The 25,245-nt window shown below is 44.5% G+C and overlaps 1 non-coding gene across 1 annotated transcript; it reads right to left on the reverse strand.

Annotated features, from left to right (window-relative positions):
- Nucleotides 1–24,944: 24,944 nt before the first annotated feature.
- trnad-guc (transfer RNA aspartic acid (anticodon GUC)) lies at nucleotides 24,945–25,016 on the reverse strand. The gene has a single exon. It is a non-coding gene; the product is annotated as a tRNA-Asp (tRNA).
- Between the last annotated feature and the right edge of the window lie 229 nt (nucleotides 25,017–25,245).

Here is a 25,245-nt window from a genome sequence, read left to right on the forward strand (position 1 = left end):
ACCAAAGATACGGGAACGAATAGTGGAACAATTAAAACTGGGGATGTCCAAGATGCCAGATTTAGAAGATCGCAAATTTTACCGCGCTCTGTGGGGTTGCAGGGGATTTCAGGTTTACAATGGGCGAGGCCAGAGGTAATGGGTGTTGGGGTGTGGGGAGCGGCGGGGGTAGGGGCCGGGGTGGGGTGGGGGGGAGCCGGTGGGGGGGTGGGGGTGTGGGGGAGGTGGCGATTTGCAAACAAGGATGAGGATTTTAAAATCGAGGCATTGTTTAACCGGGAGATGATTTACACCAGCTAGCACAGGCACGATATGTGAACACGACTCGTTGTGGGTAAGGGTTCGGGAGCAGAGATTTTTATCACCACAAGCTAATGGAAGGCAGAATGTATGAGCCCGGGCGGGTGTGCATTGGAATAGCAAAGTCTGCATGTGACAAAGGCTAGAATGAGGAATTCGACAGCAGATCAACTGAGACAAGGCAAAGTCGGACAATGTTACGGAGATGATCAAAGACTGGTCACGAAATACTGTGGAACTGTGGTCAGAAACTCATCTCACGGTGAAATCCTGACACCAAGTTTGAAAACAATCTTGTTTAGTCCCGTACAATTTCTCAGCAGGGGAAAGGAGTCAAAGTTAGGCAATGGAGTTTAGAAGAGACCAGAAACAATGGCTTCTGTCTTCCTGATTTTTAATGGGTGGAGATTTATGATCATCGCTGCTGGATCTGTGATAAGCAGCCTGATGATTCGGTCGAGGTGGAGCAATCGAGAGGTTCGATTGCGAGGCAGATCTGGGTGTCATCAGCGGACATTTGTTTTATTCATTCCCGGGCTAGGCCAGCATTTGTTGCCCATCCCTTGTTGTGCTTGCGAAGGTGGTGGTGAACCGCCTTGTTGCACGGCTGCAGTCCATGTGGTGTAGGTGCACCCGCAGTGCTGTTACGGAGGGAGTTCCAGGATTTTGACCGAGCGGCAATGAAGGAATGACGATACGTGTCCAGGTCAGAATGATTGGAGGGGAACTTTGAGGTCGTGTTGTTCCCTCGAGTCTGTTGTCCATGTCCTTCCAAATGGTCGTGGATTTAGAAGCTGCACCGAAGGAGTCTGGGTGAGTTCCTGATTGAGTCCCTGTTCATGTGAAAACAATTGCTCCGTTTGAGCGTAATGTCGACGAGTGGCAGCATGTTGATGGGAAATAGGAAGCGGACAGGAATAGGTCCGAGCGGCGGTTTCGATATCAGTAGTAATGGCGCAGAAGAGGGAAGAGAGGCCCTTGCAATCGATGCTCTGGCTGTGATTAAATGAAAAGGAATCGCACGGAATCACAGAATTGTTATGGTGCAGAAGGGGACCGTTCGGCCCCTCGTGTCTGCACCAGCTCTCCGAATGAGCAACCCATCTAGCATTATTCCCCGCACACCACCTTCCCCCCTCCCCCACCCCTGCTTCCCGTAACCCTGCACATTCTTCCTTTTCAGATAACAGTCTAATTAACTGTGAGTGTTTCAATTGCATCGGTCTCCTCTACAGCCTCGGGCAGTGCGCTCCAATCCCGAACACTCGCTGCACCAAAACATTTCTCCTCATATCACTTCTCCTTCTTATAGTAATTACTCCAAACATTTTCCCTCTCTTTCTCGATCCTTTCACGAATGGGACAATTATCTACTCTGTCCAAACGCCTCATGATTTCGAATACCTCCATCAAACCTGCTCTCAATCTTCCTTTCTCTAAGGAAAACAGTCCTAACTTATCCAATCTATCTTCATAACCAAATTTCCTCATCCCTGGAACCATTCCTGTCAATCTGTTCTGCAACCTCTCTAATGACTTCTCATCCTTCCTGAAGCATGGCGCCCAGAACTGGAGGCAACACTGTAGCTGAGGCTGAACTGAGGCCTTGTACAAATGCAACTTTAACTCCTTGCTATTGTACTCTATTGATAAACCCCAGGATACGAAAGAGCACTGTCAACATGTCCTGTTCCCTTCAATATTCATGAACAATCGGTCGCTTAGTAATACAGAACTTGAGTACAGTTGAAAAAAGACATTTTGTCGAAGCTTTTCGTCTTGCACTCATGTGGACAATCACATGAATACCAGAGTCAGGGCAATTTTTAGCAAATGCTGACCGATCACAGAATCACATCTAATGTTGGACACTGTATTTGAGTTCTGCAACCACGGTCTGTTAGGGTACAGTCTGTACCTTGCCCGTTCCGACATCAGAAGTGACGTGCTGTTTCATACGATTTGATAGGTCTCCTATCAAACAGCATCTCCCTTCTCCTGTTCACAACGGGCAAGGTACAGACTGTACCTAACCAGCCCGTGCTCGCAAAACTCAACACACAGTGTCCAAATTAGATGTGATTCTGCGATTGGACAACATTTGCTAAATATTCCTCAGTGAGAAAAAATTATGCTGAAAACCAATTGAAGACTGTGAGTTGGGCTCTGTGTGTATAAAGAGCTACATATATCAATACCCAGAGCAGTGTTCTTTGCAGCCAGAAAGAACATGTACACACAATGCGCCTGTTTCAGCGAAACAAAGTAAGTGATAGCCATTCGTTCCTTCTTTCCTTGGTGCAATGCCTTGGTGAATTCCAAGCCGCATGGTTTAAAATTTGAAACAATTCAGTAGCCATCGACCAGTGCTTTCTCCACGGCAACACCTCTACCAATCAGAGTCCACTTGCCAGTCACTCAGCACTCTCTTACCAGACAGTATAAAGTTGTTACTTCCCTGACTTTGGTAGTCTTGCGATTGTCATTATCATTCTCATTGCAAGGCAACAATCTTTGACAAAATGCCTTTTTTCAGCATTAACCAATTTATGAACACATACAACCAAGTCTGTCTGTCCCGCCACACCTTTCAGAGTTGTACGCTTTATTTTATAATGACCTTCCATTTTCTTCTTTCCAAAATTAATCACTTCACATCACTTTGTATTAAACTTCATCTGCCTCTTGTCCGGCCATTCCACCAACTTGTCGACGTCCCTTTGATGTTCTATACTATCCTTCACACATTTCGCAATAGCTCAAGGGTTAAAATTTTGTCCTATACACAAGGGTCTAGGTCATTAATGCATATCAGGGAAAGCACGTGTCCCAACACTGACCCCTGGGGAACTCCAGTTCAAACCTTCATCCAGCCCGAAAAGAAATCCATTCACCAAAACTTCCCGTTTCCTTTCGCTCAGCGAGTTCCATCTCCACCTTGTTACTGTCCCTTTTATTGCACGAGCTGCAAACTTGCTCACAAGTCTGTTGCGTTATATTGTGTCAAATGGTGTTTGGAAGACCATGAACACCATATGAAAAGTGGTGCCCTTATCAACCGTCTCTGTTAGCGCTTTTAAAAAATCTACAGCAATATCGTGGAACAAGATTTTCCATTAAAGAATCCATCCATGCTAATTGAACCAAGAGAGTGCGGTCCCAGTTCACTACAAGACAATGTAAAACAATGGAGGGGGATGTCTTGGTCAACGCCATCTGTAGACAGACCCACCGGCGCCCACATCCCAGGAGTGAATAAATAAAGTCACTGGATTTTATGCTCTGATAAAATAATGGAGTAGCGAAAATCATAGAGAGCAAATCGATTCTCCCAATTTGTCGACCAGCAGAGCCTCTCGCCGGCGAGGTGGACACCTAAATTTCCCGCTTATGTTCATCAAATGATCCCGCTGGACAAGTGTCAAGGCAAGGAGGAAATTCTCATTCTGTTACATAATCATTAACAGTGAGATATTCAACAGCTATCAGACAGCAGGAAATACTGACTTACCAGGAGTACCAATGGCTACGAGCACGGGATAGTAAATATCCTTGATCTGTAGAATTATTGGCCGTTCCATTCTTTAGAAGAATCTTCGCCTCCTGCCCTGTTTTGCAGTTCCCATTGGAATGTATCTGACATCCTTAAGTGATCCCCTTTATAGTACAATCCGTGCCCAGCTGAGAAAAGCAGCTTGCATAACATTTGGCGTTAGTTCCAGTCACTTAACAAACAAACAGCGCTTCCGCTTCAGTGTATTCAGAACGGCAATGGCAAAATTCTGTAGGTCAGTCTCCGAAACACCTGCCATTGAAATTCATCATCAGAATGAAATCCCAATGGAAATGTGCTTCAATGTATACATGATAATTTTGTGGATCAGCATTTCAACGACTCAACAAAGGTTCTGGATCTAGTTTAGATCCATTTTAGATCTAGTAGTGTGCAATGAGGACTGTTTAATTAATAATCTTATCAACGTGATTTCTAAGGGAGACTGAAAATAATAAGGTAGAAGTTTAGATTTTGTTTTTGTAAATGATTTGGTTTACACTGAATCTCGGATGATGAGTCTCAAAATAGCAAACAAATAGCTTTTGAATTCGAGCTGTCAAATGTAGGTTGGGTCACCCCTTTTAAAGACATGATTTTGGACAAACAATGGTTCTCATTAAAATACTTACTGCACAATTTTAAATACGTATACATCCATTTAAGTTGTATCAGCCCCAAGACAAAAGAAGAACAGCGCAACCGTTACGAACAAGAGTGCTTAAAGATACCATAGTAATAAACCGCGGGAATGGAAAGCTTTTACATTTCAGCCAAAGAGGATCTACAATTTACAAGGATACAGTAAAGAGAATATGATATTACACCAACTGCTAACTTTAAAAAAATGTCTGTAAACATTTCTGTAAATTATGCAGATGAAAGAAAATAATCGTGAGAGTAAACATTGACCCACTGGACTCAGGGAAAGGTGGAATTATAATGGGGAATCGGGATTTGGCTCAAAAAAGCTTCAGAATAAAACTGAAACCAAACATCAAGTGAATATATTGAACTTGTGTAAATCTGTACCAGGAAAGAAAGATTTCTGGAGACATTCATGGGGGTAAGTTGCAAGCAATCTCCTAGACCTTTCCACTTGCAACATGCAGTTTGACAGAAGAGGTGGCTGCAAATATAGCAGATGTATTGGATTCGATCTTTCAGAATTACTTAGAATCCAGAACAGTTCCCAAGGATTGGAAAGTAACAAACCCCGATATTTAGGTAGCGGGCAAGAAAGAAAACGGGGAACTATTAGCTTAACATCACTGCCAGGCAAAATGATATTTTCCTTTCTTTTTGGGATGTGCTAATAGAACACTTGGAAAATCATAATGTTATTCAATAAACTCCACACAAGATTGTGAAAGGGAATTTGAATACGGCGATCTTATCAGCGTTTCTCAGGATGTAATTATGAGGAGGATAAAGTTAACACAAATGAATTAACTAAATTTGGATTTTCAGAAAACATCCATTAAAGAATCCTTAAAGGTTCTTACACAAACTTAGAAATTATGGGATTTGGCGTTATATATTAGCATGGAAAATGGATTGGTTAATGGACAGACAACAGAGAGTAGGAAGAAAAGTGACATTTTCACCTTGGCGGGCTGCAATTAGTGGGGTGCTGGATGGATGAATCCTTCGGTCTCAGCTTTGTACATTCGATATTAATGGCTGAGATGATGGAACTGAGTTCGAAGTGTAGGATAAAGTTGATTCCCACAGCAAGAGTTCATGTGAGACTGGAAAACAGCACCACCACAGTGTGATGTAAAGAGTCACATAACAGTAAGCCTGGGATAGACAGGTTCGGACATCGGAAAGACGTGAACTAGAGACGCTCGTGTAGAAAACTGCATGGAGCTCTTAGTCTGGGCTATGCTGGTGCTTATGTGGATAGCTATGTGTTACCAATAAACAGTGACTGTTCAACAGTTGACTTTCTTCGTATGACCAATGGACAGAACCCTTACAACTTGGTGGCAACTAATGGCCGAACCCAGACCTCAAGACAAGCTGGGGAAAGCCCCCAAAATCTGAAAAACTAAAGGAACCATATCCTGACCTGACGAGTTCACCAAAACTGAAGAGCACACGTGGACATTGCCTAAGAAGAAATCCCATTGCAGAACTGGAGGCTCAAGGGCAGAAGAGAAATCCACTGTGTAGCTGAAGGACACCAGCAGAGCCCGTCCCGGGCATTGATAATCCCCATCCAATACAGAGTAAAATAACCGAGCCAGATCGCAAGGGTGAGCAAGCTAAATAATATTTATAAATCGGTACAAAGGCTGAACGGGTCTTTAAAAGTATTGAGGGCATTAATCAGGCAGAATTGTCTATTTCTTCAATCACCGCCCTCAGCCCGAGTCCAGAGTCGGTGGCCTAGAACCGTTGAAATAAAAACGTTTGACGCCTCAGTGAAAGCCGGAAATCACCTTTGATCAACTGGAGACTCTACTCTGGGAAATTCGCGAGAAGACCCAAACGTTCGATTCAAAGACTTGCTGCAAAGAAAGTAGATCACTTTGAGGTCGGGTCCGACATCGCCGCTGGAGCCCGCCAAACCCCAAAAAGCGCGGGGTGAAGTGAACTAAACGGTTTCTGCAGATCCATCTTTAAAAGTGCAACAGCAATTAAATCTGAACTCCCCTCTGCTGAAAGAAAAACAGCCTTGGATAATAAATCAGAGCTAACAGGTCGATCTTTGCTGATCCAAGGGGCAAATCAGGCACAGAATTGGTGGCGTTGGCGGGCATTTTTAAAAGATATACCATAGCTTTAGGGTTAGATAAGGAGACACAGGTTGAAGAACTGAAAACACTTTTGTAAACAGAAGGTCCGATAACCGATGACGTCATTGTGAGCCAAGGAATAAATGAATCTCCGGGTGAATTTGAAGCTGTTCTGAAATCTTTCGATACCTATTTTAATTTAAGAAGGAATAAAATTTTAATACGAGGAAAGTTCAACAACAAGTCCAACAACCTGGAGAGCCCATTGGCATCCTGGACCTGGTGGTGTCCGATAACGGCCGGCAATTGGCTAGTGAAGGCTTCACTCAATTCACCATCCATTACGGATTTCAGCAACTTAACTGCTCCCCAAATTTTCCACAATTAAATGGTGAGGCGGGAGGAGGCGGCCCACCGTTAAACCCCGTTTTGAGGTATAGAAAATACGTCCCACAGACGCTTTGAACATTGAGATCGAACTTGCCTCAGTGCAACAGGCAGGAGCTGAGCAATGTCCCGCATTATCTTAGTATAACTTATTTCTCCTAGTTTCTGTTACCAAGCTGAATCTGCTTACATTTCGGCATATTGTATTCCACCTGCCCTGTTCTTTCCCACACACTCAGCTCATCCATCTCCCTCTGCAAATTTTCTGCGTTATCTCCAACACACACTTTCCCGTCACTTTTCATCGTCAGTAAACTTGGATACTTTGTGTTGTAAGAGTTATTTTCAGTAGGTGTTCAGAGGCTCGTAATGTTGAACAATAACCGTTTGTTGGCAAAACATAACTGTATGTGTGTCTGTGTGTGTGTGTGCGCGCGCGCGCGTCTGTGTGCTTACGTGTGTGTGTGTGTGTGTGTTTTTCTGTGGTTGTGTACAAACTATAGGCCAGACTAAGAGCTATCTCCATGCTGACATCTACTCAAGTCTCCTGATCATGCCTGTCCCATGCGCTAATCTGTCTATCCTAGGTATACTGTCATGTCACTCTTTCTATCACGCTGTGGGCAGTGCTGTTCTCCAATCTCACATTAACTCTTGCTATGCCGAACATACTCGTAGTGCCTTCCCCTCCACTCTTAATCCAACATAATTGCATTACAATATTTTTTACAGCTACCATTTCTCCTTCTTCAAGCCAATGTCTTTATAAATCCAGACAGTCTGGAGGCCTGACAATTCTACCAGATCTCGTTCTGGTCACATCTGGAGGGTTGTAGGCCCAGTTGTTTTGGGCCAACTTTATTGGTTTGGAGTTGAAAAATCAGAGTATCCTTTTTTTCTGGCACATTTTTTTATTCATTCATGGGATTTGGCAGGCGGCTGGCTAAGCCGGTGTTTATTACACATCACCAATTGCCCTTGATAAGGTGGTGCTGAGTTGCTTTATTGAACCGCTGCAATGGATGTGATGTAGGTACACTCACTTGATTGTCTCTATCTGATTAACTTAAAAGTATGATAGGAGGTTCTTCTCAACAGATGAGGAGGAGAATGCTGTTCCGGCGGATTGTACCTTCTGGATTATGTAACAGGTATGATCTTGCTTGATCTTCACTTCCCCAGTCTATGATGCTCGCTCTTTCAAGGTGCCTGGTCCAAACTTTGTCACTTCTGTTTAACTGGAGCAGGTTCTTGGTGCAGTACCTCCTACTGTAGGCAGAACAGTGCATTCTCGGTCCTGAACTTCCTTCTGATCCCTGACTGCCAGAATAACATAGAGATCCAACCTGCCAGGGTTTCGGTCTCCTTACCCAAGGAAGGGCAGCTTTCCCTCACAGAAAGGACAATGTATCTTCATTAGACTGGTCCAAGGGAGGAGATGATTGTGTGTGAAGAGGGATTGATTAAGCTAGGCCTGTACTCAGGTGACCAGCCTGCTTTGAAAACTTTATTTTCAGTAAGATTTGAATCTCAGAACACTCCAGCTTAGAGCATCACGGGAAACACCAGAGTCAGGAGCTGCGACAAGAGCTCCATCATCTCAGTGCTGACCAGTAGCTCCATCCAAGATCCATCTGCCAACTATATAACTGCAGCAGCTTTAACAAAGACTATTCCAGCTTCCACTACCTCGACTGCTGGTAACCGACTTAGCATCAGATCGCTCCTGGTTAAGAATTTACTGGCAGATCACAGAGTCACAGTAGCCTAAGGTGTCGACAGGGGTGCTTCAGAGTCGCCTGAGTTCTGGATCGATGTGATATCGTCCTGTGGTAACGCTGTAAATGTAAATTATTCAGCACCGGGCAGGCATGACAATAACCTCACAAACAATCCTTATTACAGCTCCGGTGAGGAAGGCGGGGACACGATTTAAGTTTCTAACTCTTCACACAGATACGGTGACACTTCATCTCCGGCCGCCATCTTATTCTTGCTCCACCAGCTCTATGTTTATTCATCTGCCAAAGTGATTTTTACTGACGTGACCCCAGAATTTTATCTGCTTTCATTTTATGAAGGAGCACAGTTTGATGTTGAACTGAATGATTCACAGGCATCAACCAATATTCTCTGGGTTATTCGCTTCCCACTCCACAGGGCCCAGCCACTTCCAGTGTCACGGGGTAAAATGGATAAAATGAAAAGCAAACATCTCTGCATCAACCTCTCCGTCTCTTCTCCAGCTCTCTCTCCCTCGATATCCCTCTATCTCTCTCTTTCCATTTTTCTCCCTCTGGCTCTCTATATATATCTCTCTCTCAACCCCCACATCCCCGCCCCCCTTCAAGCTCTCTCTCTCTCTCTCACACACGCACACACACACGCACACGGACACACACACGTACACGCACACGCACGCACGCACACGCACGCACACGCGCGCACACGCACACACACGCACACGCACGCAAACACAAACGCACACTGTTGCTAACACACTTTATTCCTATTCTGGCCCAAGCGAATTGAAACGAAATATTAGGAAAGCCACAGTGACAGCCTTTAAAGAGATTGTTTGTGTCAAGTCGTGGTTCCCCGCCACGATTAGGAAAGTATGGCCAGAGAAAACCAAAGATTTTCGATGAGGAAATATGTATCGAGCAAAATGAAAGAAGTAAAGGCTGTCAGATTGTTTTATTTTATTCCTTCACGTGATGAGGGCTTGCTGGCTGGGCCAGCCTATATTGCCTATCCTAATTGTCCTTGAGAAGTTGATGGTGAGCCGCCTTCTTGAACCGCCGCACTTCCTGTGGTGTAGGTACACCCACAGTTCTGTTAGGGAGGGAGTTCCAGGGTTTTGACCACGTGACAGTCAAGGAACGGCGATATATTTCCAAGTCAGGATGGTGAGTGACTTGGACGTCAACGTCCAGGTGGAGGTGCTCCCATTTATCTGCTTGCCCTTGTCCTTCTAGATGGTAGTGGTCGTGGGTTTGGAAGGCGCTGCATAAGGAGCCTTGCTGAATCCCTGCAGTGCACCCTGTAGAAGGTAGACACTGCTTCTACCGTCCGTCAGTGGTGGAGGGAGTGAATGCTTGTGCGTGGGGTGCCACTCAAGCGGGCTGCGTGGAACTGGACCGTGTCAAATTACTTGAGTGTTTTGGGAGATGCACTCATCCAGGCAAGTAGGGAGTATCCCATCACACTCCTGACTTGTGCCTTGTAGATTACAGACAGGCTCTGAGGAGTCAGGGAGTGAGTTACTCGTCGCGGGATCCACAGCCTCTGATCTGCTCTTGTAGCCACAGCATTTATATAGCTAGTCCAGTTCAGTTTCTGGTCAATGTTAACCCCCAGAATGTTGATTGTGGGGATTCAATGAAGTGCAGTCGGTTGTCAAGGGGTGATGGTTAGATTATCTCTTGATGGAGATTATCATTGCCTGTCACATCTGTGCTGTAAATGTTACTTGCCACTTGTCAGCCCAAGCCTGGATATTGTCCAGGTCTTGCTGCATTTGGCCACGGACTGCCTCAGTATCCGAGGAGTCGCGAATGGTGCTGTACATTTTGCAATCATCAGCGAACATCCCCACTGCTGACCATATCTTGGACGGAAGATCATTGATGAAGCAACTGATGGTGGTTTGGCCGAAGACACGACCCTGAGGACACTACACCGCAAGTGACAACCATGGAAAATAATAGAAAATTCATTGGGGCATTGAAGAATAAATACAGGTAGAAAAGGGCGACTGGGAGAACAGACTAGCAGATTTTATTTTTGCTCTATGGATATAAATATAAAAGGTTGCGAAAACAGGAACGGGCCGAATAGGGACTAAAACGGAATTTCGCGCCTGGAGCCAGAGGACTTATATTGTGTTTTCCAAGAAAGAAAAACACTGCCAAAGGCAGAGTGAAACACGAGGTAGTTGTGAAATTGGATGGACGACAATTGTAGATAGAGGAGGCATTATAAACCTGGTTTTACTAAATGTTGATAATTCACCAGGATTGGTTCAGGGGCAGGGTGTTGAGGAAAGTAAGTTTGGAAATTGCGGAGGGCAGTGGGCCGCAAATTCTGCTTAGTTTTAACGGACGATGCTAGAGGATTGTAGAATTACAAATATTATACCATTGTTCACAAAATGTAGCTAATTATCATTTTGTAAACCACACACGCACCAGTTTAACCTCAAGTGGTGGAAGAGCTTTTGGAAACGATATCCAGAGACAAAATGTATCACCACATGGATAAGTGCGGATTCATTCAGGAAATCATGTCTGGATGTGTTAAAAGCAGTTAGCGTTCAGTTAACTTGATTGTTTTGGGATGAAGACTGTCAGTGGAACATGGGCACCAAGTCAGCTGAATGATAGGAAACAAAGAGCCGTGGTGAATTGCTATATAATGGGATTCTCCAGCCATCAGCAGTGTCATCAATGCTGTTTTTCTTCAACATAGGACCGAGGCGTCGACGTGGAGGGCACCATTTCAAAAGATGTGGATGACACAAAACTCAGAAGTGTTATAAAATTCAGAGGAGGATAATAATAAACTTCCAGAGGACAGAGGTAGGTTGATGGGACAGATGCCATGAGGTGAAATTTAATGCAGAGAAGAGTGAAGTGTTTCATTTTTTCAGGAAGAGCGAGGAAAGGCGACATAAGGTACACTAGTCAATGCTAAATGAGATACAGGAGCCGAGGGGGCTGGAGAAATGGCTGCACCAACCATTGAAGTTGGCAGCGCATGTCGGGACATTAGTTAAATTAGTGACCGGCGATTCAGAGCAAAATCAAATGGGTCACCGACTGTGCGGTGAATTTTCAATTCACTCCCAGAATTCGGCGGAGTTGCAAGGAGAGGGAACTGGAAGATCATTCTGCCTGGCTTTCAGTCAGAGATTTGTTGTGTTTATAGCAAATATAGTAACAACTAACCAGAAGGAAAAATAATCCAACTACAGTCGTTATTTATGCGTTGATCTCAGAGACAGTCGGCTCGCAGCTCCGCTTGACAGAAGAGAAGACGACACTGTGGAGAATTCTCACTGCTTTCCGCTAGTATTTGCGCTGTGTTGACTGTTCTTCATAAGAAGTGAAACCGAGTTAAATTTAATTCAAAACATTTATACGGCGAAAGCGTTGGTTTCTCAGTCAGTGAATTATGTGTCGCCGACAAATATCTGAGCTATGCCGTACATTTTGCAATATCGGTGTTTCGTTTCATTCGGACGTGGTTAAAAGTAATTAGTAAGAAACTATTACCCTGTTGTACGACGCTTGTAAAGCACAAAGAAGTAAATGATTTTAGTGCCTCCAGCTGAACAGTCGATGTAGAGACAGTCATTAAGCATGTGGAGAGTACACAAAGAGCATATCCAGTGAGCAATGGGCGTATTTTCTAGGTGGTGAGAAACAGGGGACCGTAGAGAAGCAAAAGGGTTTCGATCTACAAGTACAGGGCTCACTAATCGCCAGTACACATGCACAAACAATCATTTTATGATCTGAACTTCCAGGCTGTCATATCCGGAGTGGGGGGTTGGGGGGGGGGGCGGGGTTGGGGGGTGGGGGGTGGGGGTGGGGGTGGGGGGGTCGTGGGGGTGGGGGGTGGGGGGGGGGTGCTATTTTGTGAAATGCAACAGATAAATCGAAGATTCTGCTGTGTTGTTCCGCTGAGCGGACTTCAACATTAAATTGTGTGGATCCGTTAAAAGTAAACATATCTCTCCGGTCAGAGTTCGCGCTGCGGAATATTGATGAGGGTCACTGCTGAATCTGGGATGACGAGAATTATATACACGTTCATCATGCCGGAACTCCACCATCGAATTGTAATTTGGTAATTTCCATGAGATGACCAGGACTGCACACAGTTCTCAAATTGTGGCCTAACTAATGATTGACACAGTTCCAGCATAACCTCCCTGTTAGTATATTCTAAGCCTCGGCTAATAACCGAATGGATTCCACATGACTTATTAAACACCTTATCGTCCGTTCTTGTAACATTCGGGGATTTGTGGAGATTCGCTCCAATGTCCTTCACCCCCTCTACACCTCCCAATACTCTCTTCATTAATTGTGTATTCCCTGCGACCTGTTTGAGTTCCCCAGCTGCATTACATCGCTCTCCCCCGGGTTGAATTTCATTTGGCATTTTTCTGTCCATCTCGCCAGTCAATTAATAACTTCCCGCTATCAAACCTCCTCACTATCAAACAATTTCCACCTTGCTTGAAAACTCCCTGATGAGTCCCCTTATATGTATGTCCAAATAAGGTTTATCACGAAAAGCACGGCTGATCATGCATGTGTATTTTTTTCAGAAGAGAAATCTATTTGGTACAAATCCATCTCCCCAACACCATGCACGCTGATGTTTTCAGGATTCAAGTCGGTTCTCTGGCGCTGTTTTAAGTTCTCCATTGGCTCTGCCATGCAGCCCGATAAACAAATACCAATGATTTTTGCAGCAAAACAGTGCAACGGATTTGAAAACTTTGCATTCTAACTACACGCCGTTGATTGGTGACACATAACCTCCTGGGCTCAGAAATCAATGCCGCCCCCGTCTAATTCCAACCAATCTCGAACGCTTCGTTATGAAGACAGCCAGAGGAGGGTAAACCCGAGGCAAAACAAGAGTGATCTCCCCCCACAATGTTGTTCTGGGACTTGTGAAGCGGCGCTGCTGTATCAGATAAATACATCAATCACAGCGGCAGTTGGCCTGTTACTTACCGCTTTCCCAACTTACTCTACAGGCCTCATGTCATCGATTGAGGGCCATCTGGAAATATATTTCTGTTCCCTGACATTGCAACTCCCGCGAATGATAGATCCAAATGTAAATTTCAACAGGCACTCGGTAATTTCTCGTTGAAGCCCCCGCCGTGAGTTTGCCCGATTGTGAGCAACTTCCTTCCAATTCGCCATGAAATCCACCCGCTGCAATTCCTACATCCTAGAGAAACAGTAACATTTCCACACTATTTTTACTTCAGTGTTTGAAGTGCTTTTATATTTTATATAATTTAGCATCCTTCCGAAGGCAATTGAGAATGAGCAACTTGCACTGGTCATGCGCGACATGCCCACACCCCATGAAATAAACAGAAAAGAGATTGCATAGATACCAGCCTATTGACGACGGGAGATTTTTCAGCTTAAGGTTTGCTTTGGACAAATTATTTTCATTATTGACAAGAAGGAGATCGTATCTGTTGCTGAACAGCTTTGTGAAGATCGGATCATTCAGCAGCTCTGGGAGAAACATACCCTCACAGCTCGCTGGTAACCTGAACTTTCAACTGGGCAAATCCGAGATTTCCAGCCTGTGCGCGATCAATCAGCAGGAAGATTGCGGAATCCTCCACTCGCTGCCAGGTCAATTTGAAAACCAGATGATCATACTAGGGTCTCAGCGCCGGATGGTTGGTTAGCTTAGATGGTTAGAGCGTTGTACTAATAACGCCCAGGTCGTGGGCTCGAACTCCCGACTGGCCGTTTTATTCCCCTTAGAAGTAATTACGGCCCATTCTCCGTTCAGTTGGAATTTCTGTACCGTCACATCGGAAGAGGGTTCCGAAAAGTTCTTCTGCAGCGTCGCAGGCTGTGGTTTCTTTTTCCTTCCATGCTGCTTGGAGTCTGGAAAATTTCTGCCTCTTGTTCTGACAAATCCGTCCGACTTTTAACATTTCTGTGCCAGAAATCTGTCAGCATCATGGCATCAAATCTTTTCTCCTGTACAGAGGAGCACTTACAAAGGAGCAGAGACATCGTTGTCTACTCTAATTGTGAAAAGTGCTTCCTGACATTTACCTTGGTTGGCACTATCGCTGTGGATCAGTGGCAAAAACGTACCAGGATTCAAACCCTTTCTTACCGGCTGGAGAAACAGTTTCTCGGTGTTTAACCCTAACAATTCACATTAACAGGATAACCTCGATCAGGTCAACCTTCATCCTTTTACACGCAAGGGAATAGGAAAGGTTCGAAGCCCTGGCAAGGGGCGGGGGCGGGGGGGGGGTGGGGGGGGGGAATGTGCAGGAATCAGGGAGAAGGCGAAGGAGAAGGATTGACACTGGGTGAATGTCTCTTTCCGAAAGCCAGCAGAATCAGGATGGGCCAAATGGCCTTCTCCTGTGATGTGCCCATTCTATGATGATATTGTATCGATCAGTATGTAGGTGATGAGTTTGAGGTCACTATGGGATTCTTTCAACTGAGAATGGGGCACGACCCCAGGGTAGCGTTGCCGTGAGGTTCGAAATACATCGGCAGCTTTTACTAGTATTCGCCCTTGGATGTGAGCATCGCTGGTAAGGTCTTCATATATTTGTGGAGCCTTCTTCTCCAGTTAGTTGTTTACTTGCCCACCACCATTCACTACTGTATAGACCATAAGACATAGGAGCAGGAATTAGGCCATTCGGCCCATCGAGTCTGCTCCGCAATTCAATCATGGCTGATAAGTTTCTCAACCCCATTCTCCCGCCTTCTCCCCGTAACCTTTGATCCCCTTACCAATCAAGAACCTATCTATCTCACTCTTAAATACACTCAATGACCTGGCCTCCACAGCCTTCTGTGGCAATGAATTCCATAGATTCACCACTCTCTGGCTGAAGAAGTTTCTCCTCATCTCTGTTCTAAATGGTCTTCCCTTTACTCCGAGGTTGTGCCCTCGGGTCCAAGTCTCTCCTACTAATGGAAACATCTTCCCCACGTCCACTCTATCCAGGCCTTTCAGTATTCTGTAACGTGTATGTGGAAGCTCTGTACAGCTTAGATCTGATCATTTGATTGTGGGATCACGTCAAAAGCGATTGTTTGTGAGGGCAGGGGACAAACGTTTACACGGGACAAAAAAACAAGAAGTATTGTATTGGGAATGAGATAAACAAAATTTGTAGAAGGCTCTAATTGAGACTTAGCTGGTGCATCCCATCTGGTCCTGGGCGCTGCTCTTTAGGAAGGATGTGAAGATGTGAAGGGTGTTGGAAAGAGGGCGGAAAAGATTCAGGAGAATGGTTCCTGGAATGAGGAACTTCAGTTATGATGTTAGAATTGAGAAGTTAGGACTGTTTTCCAAGGAGTAAAGAAGGCTGAGTGGAGATTTGATAGAGAGATTGAAAATCACGAGAGGTCTGGTCAGAGTAGACAGGGAGAAAGTGTTCCCGTTCGTGAAAGCGTCAAGATTGAGAGGGTAGAGATTTAAAGTAGTTGGCTATAAAAAGCAAAAGTGACAAGAGAAAAATCTTTACTTTTCTTGCAAAAAGTGGTTAAGGTCTGGAATGCACTCCCTGAGAGTGTGCTGGAGGCAGGTTCAAGCGAAGCATTAAACAGGGGATTAGACGGTTATCTGGCTTTAATTCCTTGTCTGTGGCCCTGGGTCGTAGGTTCCAAGTCATTGGAAATAGTTTTAGGCAGACCATATCAGTTCAAAGTTACAAAAATATGTATCAAATACCTCCTGCAATCATGAGTAAGGGCGTCAGTAAATGGACATTCAGTGGATAAAATGTACTGCCTGAGATGTAGCTTAGAGTCGGGAATCGAAGAGGGAAAGGAGGGAGTTCAAGAGGCAAACAATTCCAGAGGAAGAAAACTGAAAGGTTGGTGAGGAGGAAGAGGGCGGAATGTGAATGGCGTTCACCATCTTTCAAGTTTTACTCAATGAAGGACCCAAAGGGAAAATCATCTCTATGCCAAGGAGCTACTGATCAGTGCAGTGGCCAGAAAATAGAACTGGAATTAGCACAGTCATGGTGTTTACTGAGGCAGAGGTAACGGGTTAAGTAGAGAAACAAAAGATTGGGGATGAATGGCAGGATCCTGAATAGTTGCTGTCAGAAAGCAAAGGAAATGAAGGAGAAAAATAAATTTTAAAAACGAACAAAATGGCGGCAAAGATTGCAATGTAAGTCAATCTGTCATGTGACGGTCACTGTTTACAAGGTCGGCGTTAATGAATTCTGCCTCGATACTCATTACCAGATGGTGCATGGCCGGTTTCTCTCGTTTTTAAAGTATCTTGTTTCAGCAAACTGTCCCGGATTCAAGCTTTCAAACCACTGATTTCACGGGAATTCTGATTCAGCCCAGCTGAGGTGAAAGAGCCAGTTTCTGTGTTAACGCACACACGGAAATGTCGCCTGACTGCGTGGGTGAAGGAGCCTTCCTGTCAAGGTGCTCTCATATCCCGCGATCTCTGAAAACAACTCCTGTTCCTGACTCTGTCTGTCGCTGACACACGATCTTTATCTGCACATGTCTGCTACATATCAACCAATTTCAATTTTTCAAGTCTATTTCCAATTCTGCGTGCTTTCTTTGTTTAATTAGTAGCTACTCCCCGTTGGGGAGATGAACCCCAGTCTCACGTATGACAAGCGAGACCACGACGCGACAACCACTACACTGAAGAAGAATTCGTAAATTTATTCGCACAGCGGTACGGCTTACAGGTTTAGATCATCCATGCATCTGACCTGCGTATACAAACCCGTTTACAGCGCAGCGCAAGCAAAGATCATTGAACTGTTACAGAGGAAATACTGTCTAACTGACCTAAACGAGAATGATTATCTTCCAGTGTCAAATAATCTATTATATATAAAACCACACAATGCAATTGTGAACATGTGTGTGAGACAGAGATGGGGAGGTAATGATAGATTGGTGGAGAGAGAGAGAGAGACCCAGAAGACTGAAGGATTGAGAATGTCATATCCGTGTTGAAAAAAGTGGTGGTCGGAAATATTTTTATTTGAATTTCTTCCGCGTGTGTTTTCCGAACAAATTCTCACCGAAACGGATCAAATTCATCTCCGAGTTTGGAGTTTCTGATCTGTGAGCTTTAAAACTAACAATAATAAAAGCAGAAAATGCTCAACAGGTCTGACAGCATCTGTGGAGAAAGTAACCGAGTTAACCTTTCAAGTCGGCATGATTTCCTCAAACTGAGGAAGGTGGGAATTGAACACGAATCAACTGCGTGGAAGACTGACACATTCCCCACGACACCACCAACACTGATGAGAGAAAGATGCTAAGGCATTTAACAAGGGCGTTATCATTAAAAATAAAACGGCCGGTTGCTATGCACCCGTTCACAATCTCATCTGGACACATCTTTGGTGGTGGTTTGTTAAACCAGGACCATTACAATTCTCTTCAGCTTTTGTACCATGAAACCTTTTCCCTCCTCCATCCCAACACCGCCCAACCAAACACCCTCACGCCCCTCTTTTGCGAATCCTGCGCCCTCCCGCTCTGCAATGGTTTAGAACCTGTTATCTTTCTACCTTTATTTTGTTCTGATGGAAAGCCATTGTCCTGAACAGTTCACTCTGTTTGTCTTCACTGATGCTCTATGAACTGCCGAGCATTTTGGGACTTTTTTTTTCGGTTTTTGTTTTTCACTTTTTGCAGTATCAACACTATTTTCCTTTTCAATTTGAAAGATTTGCGAAAACGTTGCGAATGATATTTACACCCCTCGCTCTTGCTCCTTGCCAATCTTCCAGTTTTCTTCCTCCACAACTCTGTTTATCTCGTGAACTCCCTCCTAACGCTCCTCAATTCCTGACACTAAACCACAGCTCAGTTCCGATGCTGAAGCCACTGACTGCCCCAGTAATGAAGTCCCCCTTCCTGATTTGTGCAATGGTTTGACACATGCATTCGAGATGTTAAGGGAAACAGATCAGTCCATCGATGAGCCTATTCCTATTAGCTGGTTAGCTCGCTGTCAAAATATTAAAACCAGAGATTCCAGCATGGAAATTAGGAAATAATTCTACACACAAAATGTGCTCGAACTCCAGGGCTCCCTTCTGTACGCGGAATCTATTGATTGGTCGATTGCTGTATTTTCAATCTGAGATTTATTGAGTTCTGTTAAAGAAGGGCATGAAGGAATATGAGGCAAAGGCGAGCAGATGAAGTTAGTCACCAATTAGACGCAACAGCATTGAACATATTCTAGGGACTAAATATCCTCATCAGCAGCAAACTTCGAGGGAAACAACTCACCTCAGGAGCTCTCCAGCCTTCTGGGATCAAAATTGAGTTCATGAAATTTAGATCCCAACATCTGCCTCATGTTGGTTCTTGCGCAGATTTTTTTTATTTTTCTGGTTTGGTTTTGTCACAGTTCTATCTATTTCCTTTATGCTACATTTAGACGGATGCTAGGCTGCCATTCACAACCTCATCTAGACACATTGTCTAATTATTTAATATACCCACGGAAATAGATAAATGTTACAGCGCAGCAGAAGGTCATTCGGCCCATCCTATCACCATCATCTCTCCGAATGAGGCATCCCCTGCCTTCTCCCCCTGGCCCTGCACATGCTTCCTTTTGAGATAACAGGCTGATTAACTTTTTAATGTTTCAGTTGAACCTGCCTCCACCAATCTCAGGCAATGCATCCCAGGCCTGAACCACTTTCATCAAGAAACATTTTTTTTTTCCTCATGTCACTTCAGATTCATTTAACAACTAGTTTCAGCTTGTGCACTCTCGGTGTCGATCATTTCACGGGTGGGAACACTTTCTCCCTATGTACACTAGCCAAACCCCTCATGGTTTTCAATACCTCTACGAAATCAGATTTCAATCTTCTCTTCTCCAAGAAAAAAATGTAACTTCTCCATCTATCTTCATAAATGAATTTCCTCATCTCGTGAATATTCTCTGCCATCTTTCCAACATCCTTCACATCGTCACATTCATCCTCAAGTGCAGCGCCCAGACCCAGACGGGATACACCAGCTGAGGCTGAACTCGTGCCTCATCCAAATCTCATTTCTCTCATATCCATTACAACACTCGTTGTGCCATGAAAAATGTTGTCTCCTGTCATCGCAAGCAATCTCTTTCGAAGTGATCCCACAACCAATGGACCAGATCTAAGCTCTGTAGTCCTGCCATATCGAGTCATGAATGGTGTTGGACAATTAAACAACTAAGTGCAAGGGGAAGCTGCGCGATTAAATGAAGACCTGCTCACACATCATTCTCAATACTTCCTCCCGACTTGCACATGCCTTGCTTGGTTTGGGTGCATCAAAAGTTGGCCTTGTACTTAGAAGTTTTAAGCTTCGTTGATCTACGAAGATCACTACACACTTATGCCCATCCTTGAGTAGCTCATTGATGCTAGTTGTTTTGGTCTTGTCTAGCAAGTCTTGCAGGAATGTTTATTTGCGATTAACAACTGAACAATTATGTCGGTTATTCCTGCACCTGAAAAATCATAGGATGGACGACATTCTCTGCATCTGCTGATGAAGTTGTCCATGGGTTCTCTCGGCTGTTGTGGAAATGACGACTTGTCGATGATTATTACTGAAGGTTAGCGTGATTCTGAACCGGTCTTCCAACGTAATCCATATCTTTGCGGACCCTTTAGCTCTTCTGCTATTAATCCTGACATGCTCAGCCTACGTAAACCTTCATTCACAATTGCTAGGCCAATTTTTATGGCTTGCTTGTCTGGCTCAGACACACCTGAATTAAGAAACCGTAGCTCTGTTTAAACTGTTTGAATTCGGGTGGTAGTTCAGCTGCATCCGAATTCAATCTGGGGAATTTTATGGCCATTTTGTCAAAGTCCATTTGACCTTCCTTCTTCTGTAGAGTCTGGATTGACTGTCACTGTGGCTGCCTTTGCTGACTTTTGCGAAGTTGTGCCAATACAATCGCAGCCTTCTCTGACCTGATTTTTATACGGTTTATTTTAATTTTTCATTTATTGGACTCTCCCTCCCTCACGATCATTCTGTCCCACATCCTGGTCACTCGACTTTCCTGACTAACCTAAGTTGATGCTGGTCCTCTTGACACTCTCTCCCACTCCTAACTGAACTGAGATGCTATGCACTGTAATATAACCATGAGGGTTCCACCTGCTCCCATGTTATTTATTTTAACACTACCTGGCACTGCCTTACAAGCTTCCCTGGACAGTCAGCACGCTGCCTTCTCAATGCTCTCCAATCTGCGGCTTTCTTGTGGTCTGCTCAAAACGTTAAGAGTTGCCTCATGCCATTTAGCCCAACCTGATACTGTTCACCAATTGTATCTCTAGTTAATCTTACTGACAGGTGTCTAACCACCGCTAAACACCATTTTCTGTTGGTGTTTTCATATGGAGGCACCAAACACCATTCAGATGTTGGGTAAATGCTTTGAGATATCTTGCCCCGTTCAAGAAGCCACCATTGAGGATGGTGGAGTAGTGGTGAGCATAGCTGCCTTCCAAGCAGATGACCTGGGTTCTCAGCCATTACATTTTGCTTATTTCAGATTTCTGAGCTCAGGAGCCTCAAGCAAAGAGTTGGTTTTGATCTTCTCCGATCAGATTTTGCTCCAAAAACACACGCGGGTGTCATTCAAGCAGAGTGATTTCTAAGCTCCACTTATATAAGGGAGGAGCGAAGCCATTGAGGGATTTGAAAGTGAGGATGAGGATTTAATAATTGAGGCATTGCCGGGTCAGGAGCTAGTTTGATAGGTCAGCAAACAGCGGGGTGCTGGTGCGGTTTCATACATTTAGATTAGGGACATGGAAATATTTATCCACAGACAGAAAGCTTGAAGGCATCACATCTGTGCCTTGTTCTGCTCACAGGCAGCAGTGAAACTAAGACTGGATTGCACGGCCCGTTTCCCTTCTACTGAGTGATGCTGCTGTCCCTGAAAGGCAGATTACAAAACCCATATACATTTTACCCTAGAATAAGCAGGATTTCAGCCTGATTTCTCAGGATGTGATATACATTACTTCAGATAAAACATAAATACGCAAGGAACTGAGCACAGCCTTGAAAGCTTCACAGGAAATATTGAGATGGGAAAGAGATGAAATACTGAATGGATTAATCTCAAAAAAAGGAAAAATGCGGGAAAAACTCGGCAGTTCTGACAGTTTCAGTTAGCGGGACTATTATTTAAACCTTCTATAGACCTGAAATATGAATCTACCCTTCCCCTGTGGGAGCTGATTGCAGCACCTTCTGTTATTATTTCAGATTCCCAGCGTGAGCAGTCTGTCCCTTTCTGAACAATAAAATAATCTCTGTGCTGGAATCGATATTCAAATAAAGAATTAGGAAGCAGCAGAGGGAAAACGTTCAGAGAATCAGTGAATTTTACTGAATCCGAGTAATTCTACCCCGGCTCCACGCTTAACTTCCGGGGAAACCTTCATTATCAGCAATGAGGAACAAGCCTGAGTGGCATTCTCAATGGAAGGCAAGTGGAGATTGTAAATCTTTTTATCTGAATTACATCTGCGTGTGATTTCCGTGCAAGATCTCACCGAAACGGATCCAATACAGTTCCGAGTGTGGGGTTTCCGATTTCAGAGGTTTAAAAAAAAATCAACAAACTGCGATGTCTGGGAATTGCATGAGAGTCAGCTGCTTGGAAAGCAAGGCCACTCACCACGACACCACCATCGCTCAATTCGATACTTTCACAACAGCAAACTGTCCCAAGGCGCTTGAGAAGAAAGTTACCATTAAAAATAAAGCTGATGATCAGCCACGGAAGGAGAAATTAGGTCAGGTGACAAAAGCGGTAGATTTTAAGGAGCTTCCTAAAGATGAGAGGGAGCTGGAGAAGTGGAGGGGTTTAGGGAGGGAGTCCAGAATTTTAGACCAGGACAGCTGAATGCACGGTTGTCGATGCTGTAGAGATTAAAACCCGGAATGTACAAGATAGCAGAAGAGCAGGAATCTGGAAGATTTGTTGGGCTGGAGAAGGTTACGGACAAATGAAGGGGTGAAGTCAGGGAGAGATTTTAAAGTAAGGGTGAGGGTATTGAAATTGAGGCATTGCCGGGACAGGAGCCAGTGTTGGTCAGCAAACACGGGGGTGATTGGTCAACTGGACTTGATTCAGGTGAAGTTCCAGGCAGCAGAATTTTGGATGAGCACAGGTATGTGTGGGGTGGAAGATGGGAGGCCGGCCAGGTGAACACTGGAATAGTCAAGCCGAGAGTGAACAAAGATATGGATGAGGGTTTCAGCAGCAGATGAGCTGAGGCAGGGTCGGGGTTGGCCGATGTTTAGGATGTTCAAGTACTGAGTGTTCATCTGATAACAGCCTGTCAGTCTCTCTAATATCATGCAGTTTTATCAGAGATATTGGGGGTAAAATGGATACAGCGTCAGACATTATTGTTCAATATTAGGATTGTTACTGTATCTGTATCTCTGAAACATTATGTCACTGCGGGACTTTTCACATTTCACTGCAATCAGAAGCTGAACAAAATATCCCAGACTGTGGCCAAGGACTGAAACCCTTTAAAGCTGACATTTGCCCATTTAAGTGGCCCAATTGGGATCATTCCCTGCAGGATATTTGTTGTCCATGAAACATTCATATCAATCTCTCCTGGCACTGGGTTCACTGAGAGGGATGAAGAGTCAGTGAACAGAGCGGAGTGTCACAGTTTTTCTGTTCCTGACTCTTTAGCTTCCGGTCTGTTAGTGAGGACTCGGTCTCCCTGGGAATGTGTTGTCCCCAATTCCGCCCGATTCACGTCTTTTAACACTGAGTGAACTGACAGCTGTCAGTAACTCCAGTATCGGGATCCCGGTGAGGTCATTGTGGTTCAGTGTTTAGACAACACAATAACAAACAAGGTTCACAGAAAATATGATAACTCAGATTCAGGAGGGGATCAGACACGGGGGCAACGTGCGCTCTCCACCCTCTGATTCAGGTTCCTGAACGTTACGGAAAAAGACATGATATTTGTTGCATTGTTGCTATTGTGGTCGGAGGGCCTATTAGATGAGGCGTTTTACTTCCACGTGTCGTGCAAGGTTATCAGACGATTGGAGGTTGCAGCCCATAATTTGTCTTATGGTCGTTTCACGCAGATAGGTTGCCGTGTACAGGAGTTCCAGCACACTCTGTGTGTAGAATTCTTTTTCTAATTCCCGCGGTAAAATCTCTGGCTTTAATTCTTTTACGGTGGCACTGGGTCCTAGATTCCCAGTCAGTGGGAATAGGTTTGGGCTGATCTTACCTGTTCAAAGTTTCAAAAGCATGTATCGAATCCCTCTTGCAATCGTGAGGAAGGACCTCAGTAAAGGGAGAGTCAGTGGCTTAAATGTAGGGACTGAGTTTTGCCGGGGATTGAAGAGGGTTAGGAGTGAGTTCAAGAGACAAACAGTTACAGAGGAAGAAAACTGAAAGATTGGCGAGGAGGAAGAGAGAGGAATATGAATGGTCTTCACCATCTTTCAAATTTTACTCAATGAAAGACCAAAAGAGAAAATAATCTCTGTGCCAAGGAGCTGCTGATAGTGCAGTGACCCAAAAATAGAGCTGGAATTAGGAGAATCATCGTGTTCACTAAGGGAGAGGCAATGGGATAAGAAAATAAAAGTTACGAGGGGGCCGGAGATGAAAGGCAGGATCCTGAACAGCTGCCGTCCAAAAGCAAAGTAAATAAAGGGAAAAAAATAAATTTTAAAAATGAATAAAATGGTGGCAGATATTACAATGTAAATTACTCTGTCATGTTACAGTCACTGTTTTACAAGATGCACGTTTACTGTCAGATTATTAATGAATACTGCCTCGTTTGTCATTATTAAATCGAGCATGGCCGGTTCCTCTCGGTTTTAAAATACTTTCTTTCAGCAAGCTGTCCTGGGTTCAAGCTGTCAATTCACTGATTTCACGGAAATTCCGATTTAGCCCAGTTTAAGTGTAAGAGCCAGCGTCGGGTGCTCGGACACGTCGGGAACTGTTGGTGTGAAGGCCTTTCCTCTCAAGGAACTGCCACAGCCGCGTTTCCTGAATCTCCCTGTGGCTGATACGGAATCTTTATCTGCACTGTCTCCTCCATCTGAATTTTAAAGTACATTTCCAATTTCGTGTGTTTTCTACTTTAAAGATAATAAAAGCTGCTCCACGTCGGGGAATTGAACCCCGGTCTCCCGCGTGACAGGCGGGGATACTAACCACTATACTAACGAGGAACTACTGATTTCGTCCGGGGATAGAGAGGCCTGTGGCTAAATTTGCTCAGTAACAGATGAAAATGCTGAAGTGACACAATGTGGGAGTGCAGGGGTTGCGGGCTTCCTTCAGTTGTTTCAGAGACTAGAAGGATGACCGGGTACCTTATCTGACTGAACTCGCTGTTCTTCACTTGCAATCAGGAATTTATGATGCTTAATAGCCCACAAATTCACAAATTTGTTGAAT

Source organism: Cetorhinus maximus, chromosome 20 (genome assembly GCF_964194155.1).
Source record: "Cetorhinus maximus chromosome 20, sCetMax3.hap1.1, whole genome shotgun sequence".
NCBI classification, from domain to species: Eukaryota; Metazoa; Chordata; class Chondrichthyes; order Lamniformes; family Cetorhinidae; genus Cetorhinus; species Cetorhinus maximus.